Raw genomic sequence first — 24398 nt, forward strand, 5'->3', positions numbered from 1 at the left:
TTGCTGCTTTATTTGTATCAGCCAGGAATTGGAAACAGCCTAGATGCCCATCAACTGATGAGTGGATAATGAAAATGTGATGCATTTACACAATGGAATATTACCTAGCTGTTAAGAAAAATATAGTTATGAAAACTGCAGGCAAGTGGATGGAGCTAAAAAACAGTCACTTCTCCCCTTTAATATCCTTGAATGACTTTTTTGGAGCTTAGAGTAAAAATCAAGCATCTTTACCAAGGCCACACCAAAGCCAACTCTGCTTACCTGCAGTGTATGCAGATTCCGCCTGTGCCAGACTCTTGTGGCCTCCTTTCTTTCAGTTCAGCTAGGCTGCTTCTCTTGCCGGAGCTTTGCACCTGTTCTGTCTTCTGAAAGGAGACTGTCCCTTCTCTCCTGTTCTCAGGCTGACTGTTGCTAGTTGTTTAGGGCTTAAGTGTCACCTCACAGAGGCCTTACTGCCTAACTGTAACCAGCGTCGTTTTCATCGCTTCATCTTGCTAGTTCCTTTCGTGGTGCTTCACAACCACACATTTGTATCTTTGTTTCCCTGTTCTCTGTCTAGACAGCTCTACTGCCAGTGCCTTAACCTCAGTGAGGGCAGGGGCCGGGTGTGAGAAATGTTGAGTGTCTGCTCTGCGTGTTTGTTGACTGAAAACTGTGTTTCATATGTGAACCTTTAGCTTGACCACCAAAACCCATCTGGACTAGCTGGGTGCAGAGGGGGTGTTTGGGAGGTTGTACTGTGTGGCAGCGTCATGTACAGAGTTAGTTTCAGTGGCTGCAAGTTAAAATGCCAGAATGACTCCAGAAAAGCTTGTCGCTCAGTTCAGCAACATGTGGGTTTTGCGCATACAACCTTGTACGTTTGTATGTAGCAGTATGTATAGTAGTATATGCTAAGTACCCTGTGGAGTGGTAACAAATTCATCATTCACATAAAATCTATGGTTCTGACTTTTTCCCAGTTGCTGTCATTATTCATTTCTGTAGTTGATCCTCATCGTCTGGAGAGTGGGTTTCTTTGAAGCCCTCAAGTCCTGCTTTCCAAAGATTCAGCAATTTTAAAGATTAATAAAAACTTAGCCAGTGCGTCTCTTACGATTGGTGCCTTTAGAAGCCCAGCTAGCAGGGGCGGAGGATGTAATTCTTTTGTTAGTATGTTTATGTGGTCTAGTCTGACACCCTGTGTCGTCCAATCCCCAGCACCACATCAAGCAGAGCTGGGGTTATAACACTTATATAATACCCAGGAGGCAGAGGCAGGGGGATATCTAGTTCAGGGTCATCCTCAACTACTTAGAGCTTGAGCCAGTGAGCTACATGAGATCCTGCCTCAAAATTATTAATTAATTAATTAATTAAAATAAAATCTAACCCTCTAGCTGATGAGTTTTCTCAAATGCTTAGGAGTGGTCTAGACATGTCTGTAACTAATTGTCTAAGTTACTATTCTATTGCTGTGAAGAGACACCATGATCATGGTAACTTATAAGAGAAAACAGTTGGGGGCTTGCTTACAGCTTCAGAGGCTTAGTCCATTGTCATCATGGCAGCAGACAGGAGGCAGGCATGGCAGGCATGGCGCTGGAGAAGTAGGTGGGCTACATCTTGATCAAAGGCAAAGAGAGAGTAAGACTGGGCCTGGCATGGGCTTTTGAAACCTCAGAGCCCACCCCCAGTGACACACCTCCAATAAGGCCACACCTCCTAATCTTTCTAATCCTTTCAGTTTCACTCTCTGTTGATTAAGCCTCCTTCCATATATGAGCATATGGAAGCCAGTTTCTCTTTTCTTTTCTTTTCTCTCCCCTCCTCATCCCCACCCCTCCCCTCCCCTTCCCTTCCCCCTTTTCTCCTCTCTCCTCCCCTCCTCTTCTTTTCTTTCTTCTCTTCTTTCTTCTCTCTCTTTTTTTAAGAGATCCACCTGTCTCTGCCTCCCGAGTGCAAGGATTAAAGGTTTGTGTCACTACTACCTGGCTAAAAATGGCAAGGTTTGAATGTTCATAACACAAGCAGAAAACAAATCACCACACTTACTCTGTAGGCATCCCTTGAACAAGTGGTCAGATACAGGGATGTACAAAGAAAGGCATGGAACTGGAAACCAGAGTCCAAGTATTAACTTCTTTCAACTCCTCTGTCTAAAAAATTTCTCATTTGTAAACGCCGGAAATTTTAACTTGTCAAGTCAGTGAAGTGACAGACTTCCTGGTTAAATCTGTGTGTTCACAGGCTGGAAAAGAAACAAAGACTCCACGAGTTTTCCAACAGCTAAATGGTTTTATGGCTCACAGTGCTTTCTGAAATGGTGGAAAGCATTTCATCTATCACAAAATATAGCAGGTGGCTCACAACTGCCTGTAACTCCAGCTCCAAGGGATCCAGTGCCCTTTCCTGGAGTCTGTGGACACTTGTATATTCATGAGCTCTTTCTCTCTCTCTCTCTCTCTCTCTCTCTCTCTCTCACACACACACACACACACACACACACACACATACACTCACACTTCTAAAAGAAATGAGCCAGTTTGCTTTGAAGTGTTTCAGACCCTCTTATTTCCTCTTGACTGTGTGTGAGGGAAAATGACCTCTTAATAGTGCTGAACGGAATTACAGTATGTGTTGGACTGAGGAAATCCTTTTCTTGATTACAGGTCAAAGTTTATTTTCACTTTTTGGCTTTCTGAAAAACTTTATGTTGAATATTCTTGTGGTTAAATATTATAGCTTTTTGGTCTAAATTCCTAGAAATAGGTAAGGAGAATGCTGATGGAGGAGGGGCTAAAAGTTGAGGTCCATCTTGTAAGATCTATAATCTGCTTGAAGTACAAACTGTTTTCTGTTGGGAGTGAGGGAGGAGATGCAGAGGGCAGTCCAGATCTGAGCCAGATCCAGATATGGAGTGTTTTCCTCTCCTGAATGGGAAAGTGAATTGACTTTTGAAGTGGGATTGTGAGCCGTATTTAGGGCTTCTTTTGAGGCTGGAGAACTAGAGTTCAGAATGTTGAATAGGATTATTCAGGAGAGAAATGTGGGGTAAAATTTAATTTGGAGTTACTGATGTCCTGTAATGAGAATTTTGGTTTGTTTGTTTTTTAACATAGAAATGTTATATGACTTTGTTTTTGTTTTAATCCCAGGTGTGGGATATGGGGCTGCTTCGGGTGGTTCACAGCAGCTGACTATGATTTGTCTCGTGCTCTGGCAAGGGTATGATTTTGCCAGCTGAAGATAGTTTACATATGGCATGCTAGGGACTCTTGAATAAATAGGAGAGCCCCTAGAGGTTCTGGGGCAGTTGCTGCTCCCCCCGCTGCTGTCACTACCCTGTGCATCTGCTACTGTTGCTGGTTGCTATTTGTTACTGTTTCCTGGATTGCTGATTGCTTGTTGTTGGAGATAACCTGACAATGAAAATCAAATTTCCCCCAAGGAACTGGATGCCCCTAATCAGCAGGAAGTAGTCTAATGATATGCTGCCCCTTTTCCCTCTAACCTTCTTTCTCTCCTACTTAACGTTGAGGGGTTAGAAGGAATAGGGTGATGCAGGGAGGTAGGAGACAACCCAACGAAGTAGCCAAAAGTCTGGCTACAAGATCCTAAAACTAATTAAGAAGAAAATATCCTTGGACAGAACTCCAAGACCCAGTAGCATCTAAAAATGGGCAAAGAAGGTAACAATGACTGGAAAATAAAGAAGAGAGCCAAAAGAAGGACTATTTTGAAAAGGAGAGAGTGGCCTGAGTTTGCCAAGTTGTGCTCCCAAAGCTTAATGCTGACTTAAGTCTCCACCTGCTGTATGGGAGCGTGTCCCGGTATGTCCTTCTCACCTACTCAGATCTTTCCAACACATTTTGGAAAGGTAGCATGGTGTTAGCTACTTATTCAATGGAATATTAAATAAAACATTTCAGTGACATTTTTGTCTTTGATAATAGCATGGTTTTTTCAAAGTATCTTTTAATTCAAACCTTGTCCCAACTAAAGCTCTTTGCTGCACTGATAAGTATGACATGGGAACTTCAATCTGTTCTGCTAATTTTGTACTCAAGATAATTCTAAGACAAGATTGCTTTACTATGTTATTTGGTTAAGTCGGATGGTTTTCCCTTGTCTCTGAGTGTAGCTGGGAAGGGTGAGAAGCACAGGCATGCTTGGACACCTGCTACAAGATGATCTGGGAAAGCCAGGACCCAGCAAACCATCTGTAGGCCTCCACCTGTTTGGTAAATCACATAGTGAGCCTCACCAAGCACAGAGGAGTGAGTGGAGGGATCCGGATGCCTTCCGGTGCCCTTGGGAAGCTGGGGTGGGCCTGTGTGGGCCTGTGTGTGCTTGTTAGAACTGGGAACCTGTCGACACTCCTCCCTGGTCTTGGGAGCCTGAGCTCCTGCCTCTCAGAATTTGCACTGTTGAAGCCAGACTCTTGCTTTGTGTTAAGATAAAAAAGAAAAGAAAGCCCAGGGAAAAGAAGCCGTTTCCTTTATGAGGTTTTCGGGCGGGGGAAAGAAAGCCCTATTCTGTAGAGCTTTGTGTAACCAAGTAGACCTTGAGAGCCAGCTGATCTGCAAGCAGCCAGAAAACCTAGTCACAATTTGAGAAACCTGAATCATGGAGCCCACCCGTCTTCCTTTTCCTCCCTCTCCCTTTTGTTACAGAGTCGTCTAGACATAAGCTGAACAGTCCAGCCACCTGTTATCCTTCTTAAAGCTGTCCATTTTGACATAATGTTAGGGCTATGGAAAAGGTATCGTGCAATTTCTAGGCATCTTTCCCAGCTTCCTTCTGTGTTGCGTGACCACAGTATGTTTATCAAATGAAAACATTAGCATTGGTACAGGATAGTAAGGGACCACTCATCTTGTATGGATTTTGCCAGTTACCTTTTCCACTCTAGGATCAATCCCAGATCTCTGATTTGTATCTTCTTTAATTTGCGTTTTTCACTGTCTTCCCCTAACAGGCTCGAATTGTAGTCTTCCAGGATTTGTACAAGTTATATCAATTTTCCAAATGTATCTTTTCAGAGATTTTATGTCTCTGATAGATCCATTTAAGTGGACAGAAAGGATATTCTGAGTAGTTTTGAACTGTGTACTGCTATGCTGTAGTACTAAGCTATTTGAACACAGACATTTAACATATTCAGATTTGTACAAAATGAAGACTCCAAAATGAAAAGCCTTGACAGCTTACTCTTGCAGAATGGGTACCTGTGTCTTCCTAGGTAAAGCCGTTTGTTTGTTTGTTTGTTTTGTTTTAATTTCTGAACTGAAGATGATGAGATTAGGGTATGACTGATCTCTCCAGTGTCCTGAAGTGTTCTTGTCTTAGGATGCTTCATGCAGAGGGTAGTCTGTCCAAGCGGTGTGCAGGAGGAGATGCGCCATGGGCCTTCTGTGGGGTCTCAATGAGCTTTGTTCTTTGTGCTGTTCTGGTTTCATAACCTTCCTACCAGGCAAATAGATCTTTGTAATGAGGAAAAGATTGTTCATTAAAAGAGTATATGCTTTGGGGTATAATGTTTTACTGTTGTAAAGTGTTTGTTATGTATTCAGCGTAGGAATGGCTTCTCAATGAGTCACATTTTAAATCTGAGAATATGATTTGTGCTGTAAGAGTACCACCTTGGGAAAGTGTCCAGAACAGTCAACATAAAAACAGGCAGTAAGTACAACCAAGTCAGTTACCATTCACACTTGGCCCTGTTTTCTTTTAAACATGATGCTACAGTCATGCTGTCTTATCCCCACAAGTATCTCTGACTTCAGAAACAGAATGAACTTGGCAGGTGGCAAATAGAGGTTCTAAAATTTGTTTTCCTGTTGGTATTTTTGTTAACATGAAATCCTCAATTTGAAGATGTCTTGAAAAGATTAAAAAAAGTATAGCTAATCTAAAAAGATTATATATTATCAAAAGGATATGTAAATTTATCTATTATTCCATTATGGGCATAGGAATACTGAAACAAATATGTTATTGAGATATAAACTTAATCTTATTTTTCTACTATCCTAAAGATTTTCACATGAACAGGAAAGTTGCAGAATGCTGCATGGTGTTGTATGCCTCCATCTAGGTTCCATATGTATTTTGAAGAATCCTGCTTACTTAAACATCCATGTATATAACATGGCACATGTGGAGATCAGAAGACAACGTTGTGGAGTTCTTCCCATTCCCTCCTTCGTCCCTCCCTCCCTTTCTCCCTCCTTCCCTTCCTTCCTTCCCTCTCTTTTCCTCCTTCTTTCCTTCCTTCTGTTTGATACAGGGTCTTAGTATGTAGCTCAGGCTGTCTTAGAACTTTCTCCATGTAGACTGGGCTGGCCTCAGAGTTCTGCTTGCCTGTCTCCCAGTGCCGGGCTAACAGCAGAGCTACTCTGCCCAGTCCTTGCCTTCCATTACTTGATTCTAGAGATTAATTTAGGTTGGCAGGCTTGGTGGTAGGCACATTCACCTGCTGAGCCATCTTGCTAGGTCCATTTTCCCCCTTTTTTGCTATCTTTTTTCTTCCTATAATTGCTTTACACCTCTGTATTAAATAATATTGCAGATATGGACAGTTTTGTCTTGTCCCTTACTACAATAGGAGTTCTTGTATTTTAATGGAAGTTCTGGCGCTTTTGTTTGGAATATTCCTTACCGTGTTACAGAACCATTCATCAATATTCCATTCACTTCTGCATTCGCCATTCAGACTAATATTTACATCTGTGTGCAGTCAGGCACCACAAGTTTAGCTATGGCATCTATTTTTAAACTCCTTTTCAGTATCTCTAAACCATATGTGGTCAGAGGTTTGTTTGCTGCTCTTTCACTGTGAAGTATAAACATTATTAAAAACAAATATTTATTATGTTGTACCCATGCACTGCTCTTACAGGTTTCCTAACAGAAGCCTCAGCATACCTGTGAATGGAGGAACCACATTCAGGGTTTAGAAATGAAGATACAGGCAGCTAGGAGTTAGATCACTGGCGCGGGATTTCAGACTGCCTCTACCATTTAGTTCTTCCCGACATCGCAACTCCCACCATGGTCACTTTCAGTCCTTCTGTTGTATATAATCATGAAGCAGGCTCCTATTAATCTGCTTCTGCGGGCCAGCCACGACTGTGATGATCTAAATGCCCCCTAGTTGTTTTCAGTGTAAGTTCTGACTCCAGAACTCTCAGAGCTGCCATTTCCATCACCATCTGTGTATCCTTAATTCTGGCTTCGCTTCTTGGCTTATATATTATGTGGATATTGTGGAAGTCCATTTGTAGAATGCACTGCTCTCCGGGGCTTTAGTTATGGCCTTGTATACTTGCAGTGAGATCGTTTGTCTCTGATCATTTGGGATGGGGGTAGCCGTGTTCTGTGACACTTTATAAATGGAGTTATTAAACTTTAATGTCCTTTCACTTACTGGTCTAAGTGGGGTTCTTTCCCTCGTGTTTAAACTGGTTACTACCTCCTCCTTGCCACTGCTGCCATTGCGCCTGCTCCTTCATCCACAGACACAGCATGTGCAGTCTGCACATAGCCTGTCCACCCCAGTCTGTTAGGAACAAGATCAGAGTTGGCAGTCCTTACATGTAAACGACAGCACCTAGCTGCATGTTTCAGGGATAGGAACTTTCTGGGGAAAGATTTTAACACGATTTTGGTATGGGCAGTGCCATGGGCTTCTGCTGGATACAGCCCAAGTGAGGATAGTGTTCAACATCCCATAATACACAGGACATCACCCCACACCAGAGGTTGTTTGAACCAAAGCATCAGCAATGCTAGAGCGTTGTCAGATAATGGCTGTCAAAAGAGCAAAAATTAGTTCTTGGGTGTGTATGACATAGACCATTTTTTAAAAAGTATAAAGTTCAGAGTATACTATGTGCAGGCAGCAAGCATATACGTGGTATTAAAATTTTCAGGGGCCGACATGATGATTGGCAGAAGAATATCTAAATGGTTTATTTGGTTGGTTGGTTTCTCGAGGCAGAGTTTCTCTGTGCAACACAGCCCTCGCTGTCCTCAAACTTACTCTGTAGGCTGGCTACCTGCCTCTGCTGTACCTCTGCCTCCAAAACGCTGGGATTAAGTGTATGCGTCTCCACTGCCCTTTTTTTTTTTTTTTTTTTTTTTTAAGATATATTTTAGTCTAAAAGGTTCTTTACTAGGAGAAAAAAGGGTTGAGAAACCTTGCCTTGGTAGACCATCTAGTTGGTGGTTAAAAACTCAGGCTGTGATAGGTCAGTGAGATGGTTCAGTGGGTAGACGGTAGCTACCGAGTAACAATGTGGGTTTGATTCCTGGAACCCATAAGGTGGAACAAGACAACTGACTCTTGCAAGTTGTCCTGTAGCCTCCATGTGAGCACGGAGTAGATAAATACAATTAAAGAAGCAAACATTTGGGTTTTAGAGACAGACTAGATGTAATCCTGTTCCTGTTTCTTTAACTGGCTGTGCACAAATGATTTTATAGCTTGAGTTTGTTATCAGTAAAATTGGAGATAATAACAGTACTTTCTTGAAAGGATTATTGTGAGATAGAACACAGGATTAGTCATTCTGAGGGCTCCAGGGAGAATGGTTTGTATTTATTACTGTAAAAGCAACCCTTAGAAAAGTGCCTGAGATTAATGTGTGCCCGGGGAAAGCCAGGAGCCAGTCAGTGGGTAAAGCTGTGGCGTGCTGAGCTTGTCCAAGTTGCTCCAATGGAAGTTGTGGTAGTGAGCATGCCATGCTTTGTCTTCATTCCGCACCCCGCCCTCCACCCCCTCTTAATTCACTCTCAGTCTAGTATGTGATACATTGCCCAGTTTTAGCACTTTCTCTTAAAAGTAGAACTGGATTATGGGCTAACGTCATTTTACTGCAGACAGATTGAGTTTAGGACAGATGTGCCGTAAAGAAGATGTATGGGTTCTGGTCATAGTCTTAGGAGAGCTAATGTACTTCTGACTTATGAATCTTACTGGTTTTCATTTTATGTTAGCGTATTAGCTTACAGTCCATTTCACTGAATTTTAATGAAACAAGACTATAAATAACTCGAAAATTAATTTTTGTGTGTATTAATATTTTAAATTATTTCTACTTGATATAGTTTTGATTTTTTGATACAGCTATAAAAATTGATTTCTTGTACTTGAAGCCCTAAGTTGAACTATTATGTTGTGACTTTTTTATGATTGAGTAGTGTATGTGTTTATAAGAACATAGTTTACATCTGTGTGAAAAGCAGGATCTCATTTTATACACATAAGGTAATCCTGTCAAACACAAATGGTGCCTTTTGAGGTACAGTACCTACAGGACCTAGCTGCCATTCTGTAGCATTGTTGTTACGGTGACAGAGTGTTAATTGCCTTACTCTGAGTCCTGAAAAGTCATTTCTGTTGACTCTGTCAGCGACAGGTGTGAGGTTGTCAAATTAGTCTTTGTGAGGTAGCTTCTGCTCCTTTTATTGACCATATGGAAATTTGGACTCTGTTTGCCCTGGACCTTACTTAGACTGTGCGACTGCTGTGTCATAATGTCACCACTGATTTATAAAAGGAGGTCGTAATTAAGATAATTCCTACTATAGAACACCCCACATGCTTCAGAGTGCTTAGGTTTACTCAGGAAAACCACAGATAAATCAAAACCTTATCAAGACCTCACAAGTCACTTTTCACACGATAATCCTCTCAGACCTGAGCTTGGCATCTGTGGTGGAGCGTGGTCTCTGAATGATATAAAGGATGCCTGTCTCCAGGTTCTCTTGAATGCGTAAATGCTGTTAGCTCCCTGGCTTCATTGCTCAAACTGCTGTGATTCCCAGATGTGTCAGTTACACATAGGTTTGCTAAGGCTTCATGGCTGTCTCCTCAGATCCAGTAGTTTTAGGAAGGACTTCGAATCATTGATTCCATTACAAAGTTTAGGCTATTGGGTTGTATTTACAGGTGTCTTGAAAAATCCCACAGTGTGCTGTCTTTGACAAAGCTTTTTAGATAGGAATTTTTTGGGGGCCTTTTGGAATGACTTGGAAGTTGTTTGTTTCCTTTGTTCTCTGTGATAATTTAAAGATGGTTTTGGAAACGGGAAGAAACACTGTGAAACATCATTCCACTCTCTGCCCTCCAGCCACCATCTTGCTCCTGTTTTGCAGAATTTCACTTTTCATCCATCATATTAACAACACAGTTGTCCTTCGGTGTTCTTATGGGATTGGTTCCAGGATCTTCCCAGGCCAACACCCAGAATGTTCCATCTCCTCAAGTGACGTGGGAAGTATCTGTGGACTGTGAGTCTGCAGCACACGAGTGCTGTGTAAATACTCGGTAGGCTGTGTTGGTCATCGACTTACGGCAAGCAGAAGCTTGTTCGTGTTCAGAGCAACTGCACCTTTTCTCTTAGCTTCTTTCATTCTGTGTGAGTGAGGGCTTTGCCTGCCTATATGTATGTCCACAGAGGTCAGAAGAGAGAGTCAGGTTCCCTAGAGCTGGGCCTATGGCAGAGTGTGAACCACCATGTGGGTGCTGGAACCGAACCTGGGTCCTGTGCAAGAGCAGCAAGTAGTTTAAACGGCTGAGCCAGCTTTCTAGTTCTGGAGGTTTTACCCATGAATATGTTTCATTTTTGAGTGAATCCACAGATGTAGAGTCCGTGGATGTGGAGAATTGCTCCTCTGCAAGGAAAGCGACACAGCTTTGGCTTATTTAGATTCTATATACTTGCCACCTGCACAGTTATATTTTCCCTCCTGCTCTCCTTTGTGTACTGGCAACATGACTTAGCTGTTAAAAGGCTTTTAAAAGGTTACTCTGTTACTTAGTATTACGACTTATAATGTGTAAATATTGAATATCATGCTAATGAATTGTTGAGGAGAGGAATGTGTATGGAATGAATGAAAAAAAGTAAATCAGAAAAAAATCCCTTGGTGAAGTACAAATGAACTGTTGCCAAAAAAATAAATAAATAAATTTTAGTAATGATACTGTATTGTATACATTGTGTTGTTACTCAGATTACAAACACTGAAGCAGTTGATATGTAAGCGAATGCAGGTATATAACAGCTCTGTGTATATCTTAGGTGAATAGACTGAGCAAGATTATTTAAAATACTAGTAGGAACAGAATATGTTTAAACCTTGTTCACTAAAATGTGTAAATCCAAATGCCCTCAAAGCCTCGCTGGAAACTTTTGTTTTAAAAAGCAGATGAACACTCTTACAAAGGATGTGAGATTATCTTAGCCCACCAGTGTACGTGGTGGACTTCTGAGTTTGTTTCCCAGATTTTTCATTCCACATTTCAGATCTGTGTCCTCTTCTTGCCTTTTGAAAGTGCTGCCCACTTTAGATCCTGGTACTGTGATTGACTTGCCAGTCGTAGGATAGCATGTGATGATGAGTGGGATATACCGTATTAGTTTACTCTCATTTTGGATGGACATAAATTCTGACCATTGTTTCCCTAAAAAATGCATTCATCTGCAGCTAAAAATATATTTATGAAGTAGCATCAGTATGGGGTGCAAATATAGTAGCTAATACTCTTAATAATTTTATTGAAAAATTCAGAATTGAAACTACTTGTGAATTTGTTGCTGTTAGGGTAGATGTTTTTTGAGGTTCTTAGAATTTCCTAGCCAAGCCTCTGATGTTAATCTGACTGGTTGAATAGTTGGACTTAGAGTATTTTCCCTTATGGGAATGTATGCTTGAACCTCAACATTGGCCCAGTGTTTCTCCTTACCCTGTGTGGTGTCATCTTTGGAGGAAAACATCTAACTAGAATGCTTTACCTCAACCCCCAGAGGAGAGCCTGGCAAGAGGGCCCGGTCCCCAGAGCCAGGGTTGCTGCTCTTAGGACCTTTTCTAAGTCCTGTGGGGGCAGCATGTATGTAACAATTGGAAAGCTTATTGAAAACATTTTTCTTCTCCTTTAAATTCAAGCTCCCTCTCATCTTGACGAACAGCCATCATTTACGTTTGCAGGCAGTATTTTATTACTGAGCCTCCTTCCCGTCTCTCCAACATTCTTTCCTTTAACCGGAAACCAAAGGTGGTCTAGCTATGAAACTGAATTCCACACATTTCAGGATTCTCGTCTCTGTCTGCCCTTTCTGTGAATAAGTCAAAAGTGATGTTTGCACACGATAGGTGGGGTACACCCTCTTCCTCCCCTGCATAGCTCCAGGAGCACAGTAGGTGGAGTACACCTCTGCCCAGCACAGCTCCAGGTGCACAGTGAACACTGGAGCACAGGGCGGAGTGCCTCCTGATGCGTGCATTTGCACGGAATGATCAGTTCTATCCCCACTACCTAGTGGAGACAGCCACAGGTCTGGCTGGAGTTCTGACGGACCTGCAAGGACACTGCTCCCATACTGTTGTGACGTTGTGACAGTGCTGTTCCTGGGGTTGAGTGCTGGGCAGACACAGTCCACTGCATTTCCGGTTCTCTTCTGACTTTGAGAATGGGTCTCACTGGGTTGTTTGAGCTGGCTGGGAACTCACTGTAGTTGAGGCAGCCCTTGAACTTGTGATCCTCCTGCCTCAAACCTCCTCAGTAGCTAGCATTTACAGGACAGGCGTGGCGAATGTTTAACTTCTAGTCTCCTTTCTATGAGAGATCGGCAGAACTGACAGAACTTGAAAGTCAAGAAAAGATTGAGTTTTTCTTTTCAGATATTCCAGTGATGGTATGAGTTCAGTAGACACCCTAGCCTTTGGCTGGTCACAGCTAGGGGTCCCACAGAAATCATGACTTAGCAGGAATAATCTGGGTTGAGCTAGTATTTTGATGCCTTACCATCTGAGCTATCCAGGCTCCTTGATCTAGTAGTTTGAACTTGGAAGCAAAAGTATTAATCAATTTGTTTTTATAGCAGGTACTACATTATAATGTGTCAAAAGACAGTAAAGTACACCTTGAGGGTGCATCACTTGTGTTTAGCAGCTTGCAAGTTATAGCTAAATGTCTCAAGAAAAAATACCTAATTCAAGGGAGTGTAGAACTGTGAACTTTGGAATATTTATTTTGAAAAGCCAACATAAATGTTCTTTACTCCCTAACTTTATGAATCTCTTATACCTTATTTTTTTAGAGAGCTAGAACTTGTTCTTGTGTTTTAATCTATTTTTACATATTATTTTATTGTATTGTTTCTAGCCCTTGGTCAGTGTCTGCTTAAAAATGTAAGTGCCATAGGCATTCGGGTGTTAGCGAAGCTGGGGAGCCAGTTATACTCAAAATACCTTAGACGGTGTTTCCTAGCCTCCACCCATGAATTTTCCCATTGAAGGGGAGGACATCAGAACAGAGGAATGTCTATAATTACAGTTTCCTGTAGTGCTACAGTTTCCTGTGTGCTTTTTTCAGAAACCCTTTTTATAATTACCCTGAAGAATTCCTTAAAATCCCCTTCCCAGAGACTAACCAAGATAAGCTCTCCAGAGTTTTGTTGTCACAGGACAGTGTTCTCTGGGCCTCCACATCAGGAGCATGGGCACAAGAGCGTACGCACATCGTGGAAGAGCAGTTCCCGGCAGCTGCTTTGTCTTGCTGTTGGATCAAACTGGTGTTATGGAAGTTCTGGGTTTGCATTCGGCAAGTAAGGGAGAAGTGTTGACGCTTTGCTTGGGGTCTCGATTAGGGAAGGAAATAGACCAGGCTGCCTGGGATTCACCATTCATGTGTAGTTCAGGCTGGCTTTGAACTCGTGGCAGTCTTTCGGCTTCTGCTTCCCAAATGCCACCATGCCCAGTTAGTTCCTAACCTTATTTTATTGTTGAAAAAAAAATCAGAAGTGCTGTTTTGTGGCACGAAGCTCATATAAATTCAAATTTTATTGGCTGTAGAGTTTCATTGTAACACATTGTGCTCCTTTGTGCAGATCTGCCTTTGGGCTTGTGACAGTAGAGCGGGTATCACCTGCAGATTGGGAATCACTTGTTGGTCTTTTTCACACACACGCACACACAGAATTTGCTGATGGGTTCAAAGTCACTACCAGATAGGAGTAAGTGGGGTTGCTCTGTATTCTGAGGCTGCCTGTGGTTGACTGTATTGTACCATACAATGGAAACTAGCTAGAGGAGAGGAGTTTGAATGCTTTCCTCAAAAAGAAGTGATAAAGAGTTTGAGATGGTGAATAACCTCAGTTTCTGGAGTTGATCAGTACATAGTATGCAAATGTATCAGAACATTACACTGTGACCCACAAAGATGGACAGTTACTGTCAGTAAGATGTTTTTAAAATGTGTTAGAAATGTTTTTGAAAAGAATACTGACTCCCGACTCTAGAGCCGAGTTACCCTTGAACGTCCTCCTTTGAGACAAGCAGCTGACTTCTTTGTTCCTCAGCTTTTCTGTCTGTAAAGTAGGAGCCTAACAGGCAGCCTCGGGAAGTGAATCAGCCTCTGGATGTCAGCCACCTCCTTCGCAGCATCGCAGACACACAGGCTTCCCTGTCAATGCTGTGTTTGGATCTGGGTTGTCCATTGTCTTGCACTGAGGCAGGAGGCCTCTTAGTATGGTTCTAGGCACTCTCCACCCACCGAATGACTTAAACACCTCTCTGGCAATTTATGCTGCAGCAGTAACAAACATCTGAGCTGCTGTGTATGGTGTGATTTCACCAGGCAGAGTGCTTGGCTTGGGGGAGAGTCACTCACTTGATGTTTGGAACTGAAATACAAGGTTATCTCACAACTAATAATTCGACTTGAGCATTTCTGTGACTCCAACTGGCTTCCTCAAGAGCCCTGTCAGAAACGTCTTTGAAAGTATGCATAGCTTCAACCTTTGTCTTATGTTAAAAATAAGCTACCATGGCCTGGAGAGATGGCTCAGAGGTTAAGAGCACCAGTTGCTCTTCCACAAGACCTGAGTTCAATTCCCAGCATCCACATGGTTTCTCTAACCATCTATGGTGCGGTCTGAAGTCCTTGTCTGCCGTGCAGGCACACGTGTGGGCAGAACACTGTGTACATAATAAATTATTTTTTATTTTAATTTTTATTAATTACACTTTATTCACTTTGTATCCCCCCCACAAACCTTCCTCCTCCCCTCCCAATTCCTCCTTCCCTCCCCAAAATATAAATCTTAAAAAAAAAAAAAAAAAAAGAAGAAGCTACCAGAATCAAAGATAACTGAACTGTGTTGTGGCTCTATCTCACTGCTTGGTCGTCAGCAGTTCTATTTTCCTTTCCTTATTGGAGAGAGAATGCAACAGAATATTCATCTGTCTTCTCACCACCCACCATCTGTCTGTCTGTCTCTTTGGAATGTGGATGTGTGAAGAGGGGTTGATGACAGGTGTACTCCTCAGTTCCTGTCCACCTTACATACCCAGACAGCAACTTTCTCATGAACCCAGCGCCTTCCTCCCCTATTTCCCTTCCCCTTTTCTTTTCTGAGTCGCAAAATGGATTGTACTACTTTATATGCAGTACAATTTAGTGCACAAAGAAAAAATACTCTATCACACAAATGATCAATATTCTCTGTTTTCTGCCTGGCGCGTGTATCATTGAAATTCTGGCAAATCATTTATCTGTTGGAACAGATCAATAAAAAGGCCTCTACAGGAATCAGACTAACAGTTATCTCCAAACAATGGAGTTTCCTCTTCAGTAGTGAAATCAGCATCTGTTGATGGCGGAATGAAATGCAAACCTGACAGCGATACTCATTTGTAAGAAGACACATTTTCTTTCAAGTGTAAAGGTTACCTTTGCATGTCATCTTGCCGACTTTACTGTTAGCCACCAAGTATTCAACACCCTGGAGGCCACATACTTTCCTTGAGAACTTGGCCTCATAGTCTGAATGAACATGGCCTCTCAGGCCCGACTGCTGAGGGAATGCAGCAGTGCCCCTCCCCAGAAGATCCTTTTGTGAGGCCACTCTTTTTTGGCTCCACAGTGGTGTTTTGGTGGCAGTTGGCAGGCTCTTGGTTGTAATCTTCACAGTTGCAAAAGTCTTGGCCTAACAAGGTGCAACATGGTATCTACAAAGATGTCCTCAGCATATGAAGGCCTTCTTTGTATGATGTAGCCATCTTGTGGGAGAGAAAACTTCCCTCCTGTCTTTCATGTGTGGGAGGCAAACATTCCTTCCTGTCTTTCATATGTGTTCACATTTACATAATAGTCAAACTGGCTATTATTGTATTTTTCCTGCTCTGGCCAAAAAAATGTAGGAGTTCTTTACATTATTGTATGTTGCATTTTGATTTTCTCATCTTCATACTTAGTACTAGGGCAGTCATCCTGCGTGCCAGGCCATTTGATCAGTCCCTTCTTTTGTGACAGTCAAACAACCAGTGTGGGAGGGAATTCATGTCACTTGCAATGGCTTCCTCTGTGCCCCTTTCTGGATCAGGGGTGATGAAAGCATAGTTAAATTGGCAGAGATGGAACATCACTCTTGACTTAAATCACCCCTACTCTGGTTCCTCTAGGTAGACATCAGGGCAGTGAGTGAAGCCAGATTGACTCAGGCAGGCCTTGTGGCTGTGGGGCACTATAGTGAGAGTTGTGTGGGACAGCCATCTAGCCAGGTTTCACCGTGACTGCCTCGCCTTCTTTTCACGAGGTAACTTGATACTAACCAGAAAGGTGCCCCCAGTACAAATGTCAATGCAGTGAAGTCCTTGCAGGGGCTCCTGGGGCACTGCCTGGATGATCTGGCAGCAGACTGGCCTCAGTGAGACCCGTGCCCTTCCACATGGCCCCAGAGCCCTAGGCTATCCATCCTGCTGCCTGAATTCTCTCTAGGTTGTGGTTCTAGCCAGAGTTTTGGAGACTTCATTTTCTTATCTTTTGAAAGAAATGTGAACCATCTTTTGAGTGAATAGTACCATAGTTTCACTTCAATTTCCATTCCAGATACCAGTAACTGAAAATATCAAATGGGAAACTGCAGAAATAAGTTTCAAATGGCACAAAGTAGGTACCTTTTTATCTGGGAAGGGCACCATCATTTTGCACATGTATCCTCACTCTAGAACCCACTCAACAGTTAGTTCTGTGTTTATGTTGGTTTCTGCTCTACTGTAGCAAGAATGCCACAGTGTATTCAAGTACCTTCTGTTTTACCTAGTGAGCTTGCCCTGTCTAGTTTCATGTCAATTGGACACAAGCTAGAGTCATCTGAAAGGAAAGAACTTCAATTGAGAAAACGGCCACCCCAGGATCCAGCTGTCAAGACATTTTTAAAATTAGTGACTGATGTGGGAGGGCCCAGGGCATTGTGGGTCATGCCACTCCTAGGCTGGTGGTTCTGGGTTCTATAAGAAAGCAAGGGGCGCAAGCCAATAAGGAGCACCCCTCCATGTCCTCTGCATCAGCTCCTGCCTCCAGGTTCCTGCACTCTTTATGTTCCTGTCCTTACTTCCTTCAATGATGAATAATGCTGTGGAAGTGTATGCCAAATAAACCCTTTCCTTCCCAAGTTCCTTTCATTGTGGTGATTTTCAGTTGAATTTTAGTACTGTCTCTATTAGAATTTCAATTTTATGCTTAAAATGTTGGGTCTTAGTCGAAACTGGCAATTTATTTTTAATTATTTTTAGCAAGCTACAGAGTTCTGTTTTTGTGGGAGGTTGTTTTGTTATTTGGTGGTACTAGGAATTGAACCCATGGTCTCATGCTTGCTAGGCGAGTGCTCAACCTCTGAGCACTCTTGTTTTTATTTTGAGATAAGTTCATTTAAATTGTTCAGGCTGTCCTTGAATTTATAAATGCCTGCAAGGCTTGGCATTACAGACTTGCACCATCACACTGGCTTAGTTCTGGTGCTTTATTTTTTATCTACACAGAGCGTTAGATGGTATGTTGGCATTGTTCTAAATTATATTTATTTAAGTTGTATTCCTCATTAATGAAATCAGATGGTATTTTTATGTGTTTTTTTTTTAACTTAAAATTTTTATTTTAAGATGGGCAAGTGGTAGGGCATACCCTTAATCCCAGCGCTTGAGAAGCAGAAGTGGATCTCTGTGAGTTCAAGGCCAGCCTGGTCTACATAGTGAGTTCCAGGACAGCCAGGGCTCTCTTACACAGGGAAACCCTGTCTCAAAAAAACAAACAAACAAAAAACCTGATAATAATAAAAATTTTATTTTATACTTGCATTGCATGTATGTCTCATGCATGGTACCCTTAGAGACCAGGAGAGGGCGTTGGGACCTCTGGAACTGGAGTTGTATAGAGAGTTGTGAACCAGCATGTTGGTGCCAGAAGCCAAGCCTGGGTTCCCTAGAACAGTCAGTGTTCTTAACCACTGAGCTATCTCTGCAGCCTCTCATGAGGTTTCTATTGGCTGTTTTATAATATCTTTCTTTATAAGGCTTGCTTCCCCTCCTCCCTGTCCTCTTGCTTCTATTGTCTTTTTTTTTCCTGTTTGTTACTACTTTGAAGGAGCTCCTCATTTGTCTTGCCTGTACTCTGTATGTATACACAAAGATCTTTTTAGAAATATATTAATTTTTTTATTAATTAGTTTATTTATTTTGTATCCTAGCTGTAGCCCCATCCCTCATCTCCTCCCAATTCTACCCTCCCTCCCTCTTCTCTTCCCATGCCCCTCCCTAAGTCCACTGATGGGGAGGGGGGGGTCCTCCTTCCCTTCCCTATGACCCTAGCCTATCAGGTCTCATGAGAGCTGGCTGCATTGTCTTCCTCTGTGGCCTGGTAAGGCTGCCCCACACCTCTCAGGGGGAGGTGATCAAAGAGCCAGCCACTGAGTTCATGTCACAGACAGTCCCTGTTCCCCTTACTAGGAGAACCCACTTGGAGACTGAGCTGCCATGGGCCACATCTGTGCAGGGGTTCTAAGTTATCTCCATGCATGGTCCTTGGTTGGAGTATCAGCCTCAGAAAAGACCTCTAGGCCCAGATTTCTTGGTTCTGTTGCTCTCCTTGTGGAGCTCCTGTCCTCTTCGGGTCTCACTATTTCCCACTTCTTTCATAAGATTCCCTGCACTTTGCCCAAAGATTGGCTGTGAGTCTCTTTGATACACTGGTGGGTAGTCTTTTAGGGTACCTCTGTGGTAGGCTCCTGTCCTGTTCCCTGTTTTCTCCATCTTCCAATGTCTATCCCATTTGCCTTTCTGAATGAGGATTGATCATTTTACCCAGGGTCCTCCTCCTTGCTTAGTTTGTTTAAACGTACAGATTTTAATATAATTATCCTATATTATATGTCTAATATCTACTTATAAGTGAGTATATACCATTTGTGTCTTTCTGCTTCTGGGATACCTCACTCAGGATGATCTTTTCTAATTCCCACCGTTTGCCTGCAAATTTCATGATTTCCTTGTTTTTAATTGCCGAGTAGTATTCCATTGTGTAAATGTACCACAATTTCTGTATCCATTTCTCAACTGAGGGACATTTGGGTTCTTTACAGCTTCTGGCTATTACGAATAAAGCGGCTATGAACATGGTTGAGCAAATGTCCTTGTTGTATACTTGGGCATCTTTTGGATATATGTGTAGGAGTGGTACAGCTGGGTTTTGAAGTAGCACTATTCCTAATTTTCTGAGAAAGTGCCAGATTGATTTCCAAAGTGGTTGTACAAGTTTACATTCCCACCAGCAATGGAGGAGGTTTCCCCTTTGTCCACATCTTCTCTAGCATGTGTTGTCACTTGAGTCTTTGATCTTAGCCGTTCTGATGGGTGTAAGGTGAAATCTCAAGAGTCGTTTTGATTTGCATTTCATAGCTAAGGATGTTGAGCATTTCTTTAAGTGTTTCTCTGCCATTCGATATTCCTCTATTGAGAATTCTCTGTTTAGCTTTGTACCCATTTTTTAATTGGATTACTTGATTTGTTGCTCTTTAAACTCTTTTTGAGTTTTTTATATATTCTGGATATTGGCCCTCTGTCAGATATAGGGTTGGTGAAGATCTTTTCCCAGTGTGTAAGCTGTTGTTTTGTTCTGATGACAGTGTCCTTTGCTTTACAGAAGCTTTTCAGTTTCATGAGGTCCCATTTATTGATTGTTGATCTTAGAGCCTGTGCTGTTGATGTTCTGTTCAGGAAGTTGTCTCCTGTGCCAATGGGTTCAAGGCTCTTCCTTACTTTTTCTCCTAACAGATTTAGTGTGTCTGGTTTTATATTGATGTCTTTGATCCACTTGGACTTTAATTTTGTGCAGGCTGATAAATATGGATCTATTTGCATTTTTCTACATGAAGGTATCCAGTTAGACCAGCACCATTTGTTAAAGATGCTTCTTTTTTTTTCCATTGTACAGTTTTGGCTTCTTTGTTAAAAATCAAGTATTTGTAGGTATATGGGTTTATTTCTGGGTCTTCTATTCGATTCCCTTGATCCACCATTCTGTTTCTATGCTAGTACTATGCAATTTTTATTACTATTGCTTGTACACACAGATCTTTTATCAGGTTTTCTAAAAGCTACTTTAGTCTGTGATGTCTAAGTTTAGTAAACAACACCTTAAACCACGAGGAAATAAATTATAGAAGCCCCCAAAGATAGCATGAAAGGTGTCTTAGGTTAAAGATGGATAGTTTAAGTTTTTTGTAGCCTGATGTCCGTCACAAGTGACGTGCCTGTCATTTTGTTACCCTCAGACCACACGCTGGTGGATTGTGCCTGCACTGGGTTGATAACCTGGGTATTACTGCCCAGTCAACAAGTCTCAGGAATCACAAAACCAACCAGTTACCTCACCAGAGAAGCAAACCCCTAGCCTGCCTTCTTTAACTTTATATCTTTGCGGTTTTACACTGTGTGAGACAGAAGGCTGATGAGATCCACTGTCCAAGGTGTGCAAGGAGCTGCTTGGAGCCTTGATGGTGCCACAGTCCTTTATCTTGTGTGTTCAGAGCTGTGACCTTTATGGTTATTTAATGAAGGCCTTGTTTGTCCACTGTTTTGCCAGCTGCTCTGCCACCTTTTCATCCCTGCTGTCCACTGCTTGCGGTTTCTCAAAAGAGTCAGAAAGTCAGCTTTTCTGTAGACCGACTCTTAGGGAACAGAAGGACAGACTGGGTCTTACCACTGAGGGACTGTGGCTGTGCTTGATTATATCTGTGTCTTTGGCATTAATTTAAGATAACACAATAAAATGTTGTATCTTGAAGATAAAATTAAGCTTTCTGAATTATTATTTGCTGTAGAACAGAACTATTTTGAAGTCAGTAGTTACCTTCCAGAAAGATTAAAAATACATAGAACTTGTTATGTCAAACAGTGCACACAAATTATACTTTAAACATGAGAATAAGCAATTATATCTCATACATAACTTTTTCTTCCAAAGAGCCTCGTTCCTCAGGAGGTGAAGCTTGTTCCTAATTAGAACTGTGAGTATTTCTGTGCACTTCTTCTTTGACAACATGGTGTATATATGTAATATAATATAGTATTCAAGTGGGGAGCTGAGGAGACAGCTCAACCCATAAAGTGCTTGCTGTGCAAGCCTGAGGACTTGCGTTTGGATCCCCAGTACTCAAGCTGGGAGTGTCAGGAGGACCAACAGAAGTGAAGCCTTGGGGGCCCATTGGCCAGCCAGTCTGTCAGTGAGCTCCAGGGTCTTGAAGAATGAGGTAGAACGTGACTAAGGAAGATCCTGCTGGCCTGCACATAAGTGCACACCCGTGCCTGTGCACCAGCACACACGAACACTCAACATATGCAGCACATACACACACACACACACATACACACACACACACACACGAATACAATTTTTCTTGCCCGTTTAGTATGTAATTTATAAAATAGACAAATTATGAGCTAACTACTTTGTAGTTATTTTGTGTGTGCTTAGTTTAGATGTTTGCCCTATGAAACAGACACCATTTATAATTTCCCTGTAGTGTAGTGAATCATAACTGTAGACAGGTCGATGGTCCCCTCAGACTTTATGCTAATGTGGCTAGCTGTCCAGGAATCAGTTGAGTTTCCCAGGCAGTAAAGCAAGTAGAGAAGACAGGTTCAGCGCAGTGCTCAGCAGTCTGCACTTTCACCCACTTTAGGAAAAGGAAACTTATAGAGAGTGACTGCTTTTGTCCCTGGAAGGTTTGGGACTAACGGAGGTAGGCTCAGGCACCTGAACCACAGCATGCAAAATTAAATGAGTAGTTTTATAATTTGAGTAGAAAAACAATTGTTAATGACCTGACACTGTTCCCAGTAGGGTCTTCCTAAATTTCTTAACACAAAGTTAATTTCAGTCTTTCTGTGACTAGCGTGTTTTTTAAAAGCAATTTTCTGCTTTGATTTTAGGTAAAGCCTCACGTTTCAGCGAGTTTGTTTACATAGTTCTTAGCAGTATTTTGGGGTGTGAAGATTGGAATTTATTTAGATGAGTTTTGAGCATTGGCAATCTTTGACAATTCAAAATTGAGTACTCTTCCATTTGTTGATTAGCCTTTCCATTGACTTTGACACCGATGTTGGTATTTCTCTTCTGTCCATGATATAATGAGTTGTTTTACCTTAAATGGACTCTGGTGGCTTAGGATGGAACTGACCTATTTTATATGACCCTGTGTTTGAAAAGCGAATTGGTATGTAGTCTGTGGCTTGCGGTGAAATAGGCATATGACTTTCCTTAATGTTTGGATTTGTTAAGATGGGTAATCTTAGCTAAGTCTCTCAAATTTAGTGTACCTCAGTATCCTATCAGGAAATGGAGAAGACATTGGGCTTCCAGGATTCTATTTCTGTGTGGAAATTTCAAAAGGAAGCCAGCACCACACTGAACTTTGGCAAATTCTCTAAGTGGTTGGCCTGTCTCTGTCTGTGTTTATGTCAGTTTCTGTGTCTCTGTCTGCTATATCAGTGTTACCCTCCCCTGCCCTCACTGTGTGTGTGAGTGTGCGCGGGCATGTGTGTTTGAGGGTGGTCTTTTTTGTTCAGAAGATCATTCAGGTCATTTGTTTTTTTATAGTGAATATTAGGTTTGTTAAAGATACAGATTAACTAAAAGTCTTAAACATACTTGTCTCCTAACATTTTAACCTTCATTTTCCAGAGGCTTATTTTTTTTTGTACTTTAAGAGAGCTTTAATTTAAATTGCATTTATAAATTGAGCATTTTCAAGTACTTATCTATTAAATCTCTCAAAATGCATTTAGATCTGATATTTAATAATTAAAAAAGAAAATAGATGTTTATATTTAAAATCACAAGGCTAAGCCAGTTATTTAAGGGACATTTTAAATTATATTCAGCAGTTTAATTTTTTAATTATATTCATATGCAGGGTTCTTAGTCCAAGTATTTCAGAAGCCAAATAATTGTGCGTACACCCGTTTCTCTCATCCCAACACAAAAGCTGTAATCAGGCTTTGTTCCCGTTTCTAATTCCAGCTGGCTTCTCAGGGCACTTAAACCCAGAGCCACATGTGTGTAGTGTGAAGCTTCGGCTCATCAAAGAAGACTCCCAAGGTCACCACCATTGAGGCTCCCCTTCCTGAGCTTGTTTGGGGTTCTGCATGGCAGTGCTGGTAGAGGTTGAATTGATGATGTGGTAGCACGTGGGGTCTGAGGTTGGATGTGATGACACGTGGTGTCTGCAGCCGAACACATGCAGGGTGCTGGACAAGTTCATTGTTGTATGCTCTTTGCCGGTGGGGCCTCTGTGGCGCTGCCTCCAGGTGGCCTGTCCCCCAGCCGTCCCTGGTTTTCAGGTTTCAGATTTCTCAATCATAGAAGGGTCTTTCGTCTCCAGGACAGGTACTGACTTATTCAATTAATGCATTGATTGCTTTAAGTTCTGCGTTTTTCTGTTCTTTGTTCTTTCTTTAAATTAGGCCTATATAGTTTATGTGTATAGTGTTTTGCCCATATGTACATACATGCACTATGTGTGTGCCTTGTGTTCATGGAGAACAGAAGAGCCATGGATCCCTTGGAGCTGGAGTTACGGTTGGCTGCCCACGCTGTGTGGGTGCTAGGAACAGCCCCTCTTGCACAGAGCGCATACACAGGGCCTGTATTGGGTCACAGCCATCTCTTGCTCACATCTCATATGCAGTATGATTCGATATTGTAGCTGTTCAGTTTGGATTTTAAGAATTTTTTTTTCCTGTGGGCTTTGTCAGCACCGGCACCATGCAGTAGAATGTTGTGTGAGCCACACAGGTAACTTTAAATTTTGTAGTGGTCATAGTAAGTGAAATTATTTTCAGCAATTTTTAACTAAATAAATTTCAATTGTTATTTCCATCTGCAGTCAATACAAGAATTGAATTTTTTTTTTTCATACTTAACTAAGCCACATTTCAGGTGCTCAGTAGCCACATGTGTGGCCATGTGGCCTCAGTTTTGGGCAGTGGAGTTTTTTTTTTTTTTAACCTTTGCAACTTATAGTAGTAGTATAATTGCTTTATGTATAACTTCATTATTTTAGGTA

At 41.9% G+C, this 24398-nt stretch overlaps 1 protein-coding gene across 1 annotated transcript in view; it reads left to right on the top strand.

Annotated features, from left to right (window-relative positions):
• Positions 1 to 24398, top strand: part of Pcnx1 (pecanex 1) — a 133530-nt gene that overhangs the window by 6293 nt on the left and 102839 nt on the right.

Source organism: Meriones unguiculatus, chromosome 7 (assembly GCF_030254825.1).
Source record: "Meriones unguiculatus strain TT.TT164.6M chromosome 7, Bangor_MerUng_6.1, whole genome shotgun sequence".
Classification (NCBI taxonomy): Eukaryota; Metazoa; Chordata; class Mammalia; order Rodentia; family Muridae; genus Meriones; species Meriones unguiculatus.